The sequence below is a fragment of the Tenrec ecaudatus genome, chromosome 14, assembly GCF_050624435.1.
Source record: "Tenrec ecaudatus isolate mTenEca1 chromosome 14, mTenEca1.hap1, whole genome shotgun sequence".
NCBI lineage: Eukaryota > Metazoa > Chordata > Mammalia > Afrosoricida > Tenrecidae > Tenrec > Tenrec ecaudatus.
Genome location: NC_134543.1, coordinates 26955822 through 26962119, shown reverse-complemented (window position 1 = coordinate 26962119; position 6298 = coordinate 26955822). Strand labels below are relative to the sequence as shown.

General features: G+C 47.6%; 1 pseudogene; it reads left to right on the top strand.

Moving 5' to 3' along the window:
* Window positions 1-554: 554 nt before the first annotated feature.
* On the top strand, window positions 555-1523 carry LOC142425728 (ADP/ATP translocase 2 pseudogene; annotated as a pseudogene).
* The last annotated feature ends 4775 nt before the right edge of the window (window positions 1524-6298 follow it).

Sequence of the window (6298 nt, the reverse complement as noted above, 5' to 3'; positions counted from 1 at the left end):
CTAAGGTCAAAGAAAGAAATGACACATGCGCTGGACAAATGGTGTCAGAGCCGAACAGAGAGGTGGGAAAGATTCTATTGGACATTCTCATGGGATGCCGGGGGAGGGGCAGAGAAGAGGGGGCATGAAAGAATTTTCAGGCCAAGCAAACAAGGGGAGCAGTTATTGAAAATACACAGCACCCACAAGTGTGAGCAGGCCACCTAGGTTGTTGCATCTGGAGCAGAAAGCTAGAGGGCCGCTCCCCGCTTCGCAGTCCCACAGAGACCTACAGCACTCACTGTGTGGGATTTATATTCCAGGTCTTTTTGTAGCTACTAATTCAATACATAAAAGAAATGTCAGGGGAGCCAGCCCCTAACAAATAATCCCGGGTCCGGTAGGCGCAATTGTACAGCTATAAAATATAAAGATTATATTAAAGTCATAGAGAATAAGTGTGGGGGAAAGGCCAGCCCCCTGCCACTAATCACGGGTTCAGTAAGCACAACTGTACGGTTAAGATATATAAAGATTGTCCCAGAGCCCCGGAGTCAGAGCTGGTTCCTGTTCCATCTAAGCGGTCGCCTGTCGCCTCGTTCTCTTCCAACATGACAGATGCCGCTGTGTCCTTCGCCAAGGACTTCTTGGCAGGTGGAGTGGCCGCGGCCATCTCCAAGACGGCGGTAGCGCCCATCGAACAGGTCAAGCTGCTGCTGCAGGTGCAGCACGCCAGCAAGCAAATCACCGCAGATAAGCAGTACAAGGGCATCATCGATTGTGTGGTTCGTATCCCCAAGGAGCAGGGAGTCCTGTCTTTCTGGCGTGGTAACCTGGCCAATGTCGTCCGATACTTCCCCACCCAGGTTCTCAACGTTGCCTTCAAAGATAAATACAAGCAGATCTTTCTGGGTGGTGTGGACAAGAGGACCCAGTTCTGGCGCTACTTTGCAGGGAACGTGGCATCGGGCGGTGCCACGGGGGCCACATCTTTGTGCTTTGTGTACCCTCTTGATTTTGCCTGTACCCGTCTAGCAGCTGATGTGGGCAAAGCCGGCGCCGAACGGGAGTTCAAAGGCCTCGGTGACTGCTTGGTTAAAATCACCAAGTCTGATGGGATTAGGGGCCTGTACCAGGGCTTCAACGTGTCTGTGCAGGGAATGATCATCTACCGGGCTGCCTACTTCAGCATCTATGACACCGCAAATGGAATGCTTCCGGATCCCAAGAACACCCACATCTTCGTCAGCTGGATGATTGCACAGTCCGTCACAGCCGTGGCTGGGTGACTTCCTACCCATTGGACACCGTTCGTCGCCGAATGAGGATGCAGTCGGGGCGCAAAGGAACTGATATCATGTACACCGGCACGCTGGACTGCTGGAGGAAGATCGCTCGGGATGAAGGGAGCAAAGCGTTCTTCAAGGGCGCCTGGTCCAATGTGCTCAGAGGCATGGGTGGTGCCTTTGTGCTGGTCTTGTACGATGAAATCAAGAAGTACACATAAGTTATTTCCTGGTGGGTTTCCCCGTGAATGGGCATGTTGTATTATATAACATCTCAAGCATTCTTGGCAGACGGTTGGCTGTCTAGATCAATGGCAACTGCCTACTGGTTGAAAATGGGAAGCAATAATATTCATCTGACCAGTTTTCTCTTAAAGCCATTTCCATGATGATCATGATGATGATGGGACTCAATTCTATTTTTCATTTCAGTCACTCCTAATAAATAAACAAATTTGAAGAAATAAAAAGTATCTGAAACACAGAAAAAAAAGATATATAAAGATTGTAATAAAGTCATAGAGCGCATGAGAGATAGAAGAGAGATTGGAATAATGGAGTCAGACACATTTCATTAGGTAGCATGCCCACCTCCTGGATGGCCATGATCTTACCAGCCAGGTCCAAGCACAGTGTGGGCCCAGAGGGCTGGGGAGAGCAGCAAGGTGGGCCCTATTTGTTGTGGGATAAACAGTGGTGTCTGCTTGCTCTGGATGGCTGATAACCCTTAGGGAGAATAACCCCTGACCCTCTTCTGTTGACCTCCAAGTGCATAATCATCTGCCACATGTAGCAAGCAGCTAAGTTTGGGATATATTTGGGGGAGACAACTTGGGAGAAATCTTTGTCGACCACAATTCCCCCTCTTTTGTTTTATATATAAAATTCAAAAGAGCGACAGTGGCTATGTGGCTATTTTCTATACATGGAAAGGCAAATTTAATAAGCAAATTAATATAGCCAGAAATTCAGGATTATGGTAAACATTTTGAATCTAGGCATGGGGGATACAGTCCCCCTATGGCCATCTGCTTTGTGGGGAAGGTCTGAGGGGGCTGGATGCCTCGGTGGGAAGAAATAAAGCCAATAGGAGAGGCCGTTTCTGTAGTAAAAGCTGCCGACGGCACAGTAATCAGCTATGTGCTTGTAAGAGACAACCTCAAATCAACACCATCTACGTGGAGGACAATATCATGAGAAGGTGATTAGGACTTACCTACAACTCACAAGAGTGAAGGTCCCCCTCCTCCTCTAGAAACCTAGCCTGCCAGGCTTCTTTGCCAGAGAACAAAGGATTCGATTTGTCCTTAAACATCCTTTCCCGTTCTCTGCTCCCCACAGTGTTTGCTTTATGCGCGAACTTCCAAAGTGCCATAGAGGCAGTATGATCTTCCTCCACATGCCTTAGCTTTCTATAGAAGCAACACGTGATAGCCAGGACCAAAATTACAATTATGAGCAGCACCGTTAGGCTGGAACCCAGGCTATGAGAAATACTTTGACCCCAAGCTTGAGGATCCAATCTTTCCATGTTATCCACCAATTGCTTAATCATATCCGAGCCAGGAGACACCTTGCGCCTGTCTTTGAATGTATAGAAAATATCCTTTTTCACTGGTCAACATCTAAACAATATTTCCCTTAAGCCCTTGCAAATGTTTCCTGATCAAATCCCAATCGTGCAGTGTCTTATTATATGGGTAAGGGGTTATACAAAAATCAGTTACATTCCAATCACATTTCAACATTAACTGATGTTGCAAGCCCGTGATTTGGTCTCCCAACCACTGGGCAGTTTGCTGCAGCTCCGCTACTTTCCCCACCATCGTCCACCTTTGCCGGAGTGGCCCAGAGCTGATGCGAGTCCACCGGCCACTTCTGCACGAAATGTTCAGTCTTGATGGACTCTTGAAAAGCACTCCCAGCCACGGCAGCGGTGACAACAGTTCTGCGTCCCAAGACAGCTGCGATCAGCATTCCCACGAATCGGCGAGGTCTTCTCAGCCTGTCCGACACCACCTGGCATCAAGAAGGACGATTCTGGACTGCTCTCCCACCTGCGCTTCATCTCCACCGGGATCCACACCCCATCCTGCTCTTTGGGATGAGGGCGCTGTCTTTAGAGAGGTTTACGAGCAGAGCATGGTTGATGCAAGTGAACACTCTCCAATTATGGCAAGTGGCACTGCCAGCAGTTTCATTTATGATGATGTTTCTACAGAAATACCTAAGGCAGCTTTACCCACGAGACATGTATGGAGTCTCATTGTTGTGAAAAGTGTAAGTATAAGCCAGACTGACGGGTGCCGTAAAGCTTCCCATGTAGCCTGTAAGCCATGTGGCAGCAAGCAGTAATTTCTACAGGTCTCATTTTTCAGGTCCCGTCACGGGCTTCAGTAACCTGGGGCGGGGAGGCGCAAGGCCTCCCTCACGCCAGGCCATCAACTTTGACCTGGTAGTGGCGAGGCCATTAGGGGTCTTGTGCCACTCACCATTACTGGCTGACATAACCACATGAGGTGATGTTGGATTCCTCTGAGCAATTAGTTAGAAACTTTCTGTGGGGGCCCCAATCAATGATAGTTATTAAACACCTTCCCAGGAGGCCCCTGACATTTGAGCCGTCTGAGTCTGTCAGCAACGACATGCCGGTAACTCATAACTTTACAGGTTTCCGTATCGCCTCTCCCCTCCGCAGTAGTAGAGTTTTCATATTCTGCAAATGCTTTGCCCGTTATCAAATAGAAGCCATAGCTGGTTTCATTAAAGACCAGCCAGTTACTCGGTGCCTGAGAGTTAACGGCTAAACAGCTAGGGCTGGCGCCCACACCTAAAGGCAGAGTTTGGAAACCCAGAGTGAAATGGGAATTTTTGCCCTCCTCGTCAGAATGTCTGCCTGTTCCCTCAACTCTCGGAGCACAGCACGAGCTTCCCATCTTTCTTCTGGGATTTTCTGGCTAAAAACAAACCCACCTATCTCCTTTGCCTGTGAAAACATAAGCAAATAGCTCCTCCCTTCAGGGTGTCAGCAACCTGGAAACAGGATCACGGTTAAAACTGGGTGGTTTCTCCATCTCTTCCGTGTCCTCCATCTTTCTACAAACGTGGTTGTGTCTTTCTAAGGAGAATCCATCAGCGTTGATCTGCAAAACCATAAATGTTTCCCCAGGTGACAAATGGATCTGGATCCCAAACTCCATTTCCATCTTCCTGGGACTCCTTTCTCTGTAGGAGTGAAAATGTGTTTATTTGCCCTAATATTGTTACAAGCTTTTAGTAAGGAGAAAGATTTTTTGGTTAAAATGACCAAATGAAATCTGTCATAATAAGATTTCCCTTCTACCCCTTCTGTTTTGAAAATGGAGACTTTAAAGAACAGCTAGCAATCTCAGTTAACTTGCTTGGTTTGGGACCAGTAAAACTAGTCAGATAGACTTCATTGTTATGTAAATGTAGGCTCCCAGCTCTCAGGGAATTGAGAGAGCTGACTAATTGTGGAACTTCTTACCACACTCCGGATGATTTGAAAGACTGACAAAATTCTTAATAAATTTGTCCAGCTGTTTTCGAACTAACTTCCCAAACAGACATTTTTTCTCTCTCTAAGTTTACCAATAAGGTTACAGGCTCAATTAAGCCGCTTTGCCCTTCAGGCTTTTTACATTGTAAAGGAGTCAGGCACATTTCTTGGTAGCATGCTCACCTCAGCCCCACTTGGTGGTCCACAGTGGGGATTGGAGACCCAAGGAGGAGAGGGAGGGAGGGAGAAGAGGGAGGGAGGGAGGGGGAGGGAAGGAAGGAATGAGGGAGAGGAAGGGAGGACCAGAGAGCTTTTATAGGCAACCATTAGTCATGCATTTTCAGGAGTTACATAGGTCACAGGTGGGTGTTAATCAGAGTAAAGTCCCTGAGCTCACAGGTGAGGAAACCCAATACCTGTGTTGAGGAGGAGATCCACGGGGAGACAGAGTCAACCATGTGCTCACTTTAAGGCAACATAGCTGTTAGGGGAGACTCTGCAGGAATGACACTTGTTAGTTTCCCACAAAACTTAATGAAATATAGTCTGTGGAATCATCTTTGCTTTTTTCCCTTCTTTTCTTGTATTAATATCCTCAAGAACCCATCCAAGAATCCTGAGTTCTGGTTATAATTGGTCTAATGTCTTCCTACCTTTCGGCAATTTCCAATCTTTAAAAAAAATAATGACCCTATTGATAACTATAGTAAATAAAGACCTAATGACAAAATGGGATTGTAAAGTTGCTTTAATATTTGAAAAAGAGGGCATGTAATGCCCCCTACTCTTAGAACGAAGAGCAAGTGCCATCGGACAGAACAATAAACACAGAAAAGGCATTTAAGGAACTCAAACCCCCCCTGACGACACGAGGTAGTTAGTTTATTGTGCCAACCTGGCCGATACACACATGTGGGGTTAATTGAAGGGCGGAGGGATAAATGGCTCGGTGAACCTCGCCTTTTTAGTTCTCGGGTTTCTTGCTTTCTGATGGTCGGACCAGGCTGCAGCTGCCTTAGCCAGGTCCCTGCTTTAGCTGTCAAGGCTCACTTCCTGCAAGACATCCCTGAGGAGAAGCCACATGGACCTACCCGGATGCAGCCCTGGGTGCTGGAGCAGCCGTGTGGAGATCCCTGCCAGCGCTGAGATGCTTACACGCTCACTGACTCGGCTTTCCTCCTGGCGTCATAGTGTGTGTTTTGTGAGATGGAGGAAGACTTTGTGGATCCGTGACGGACATATGGGCAGCACTGGGCTGGGATGTTTTCTTGATGAGCACTTACCCTTTATATAAAACTCGCTCTTATTCATGAATCTCTGTGGATTTGTTTCTCTAAAGTTCCAGACTCACCCAGACTCACCCCTCAACCAGCTAGGATTAGACCAGGACTACCTCCATCTGATCAAGAGACTGCCTGCTACATAGAGACAGACTGACTGGTTGCCTTCTAAGAAGGCACCCTTGCCGCTTCTATGGGCGCTACTGTGGCAGGAACACCACAAAGCGCCTGTG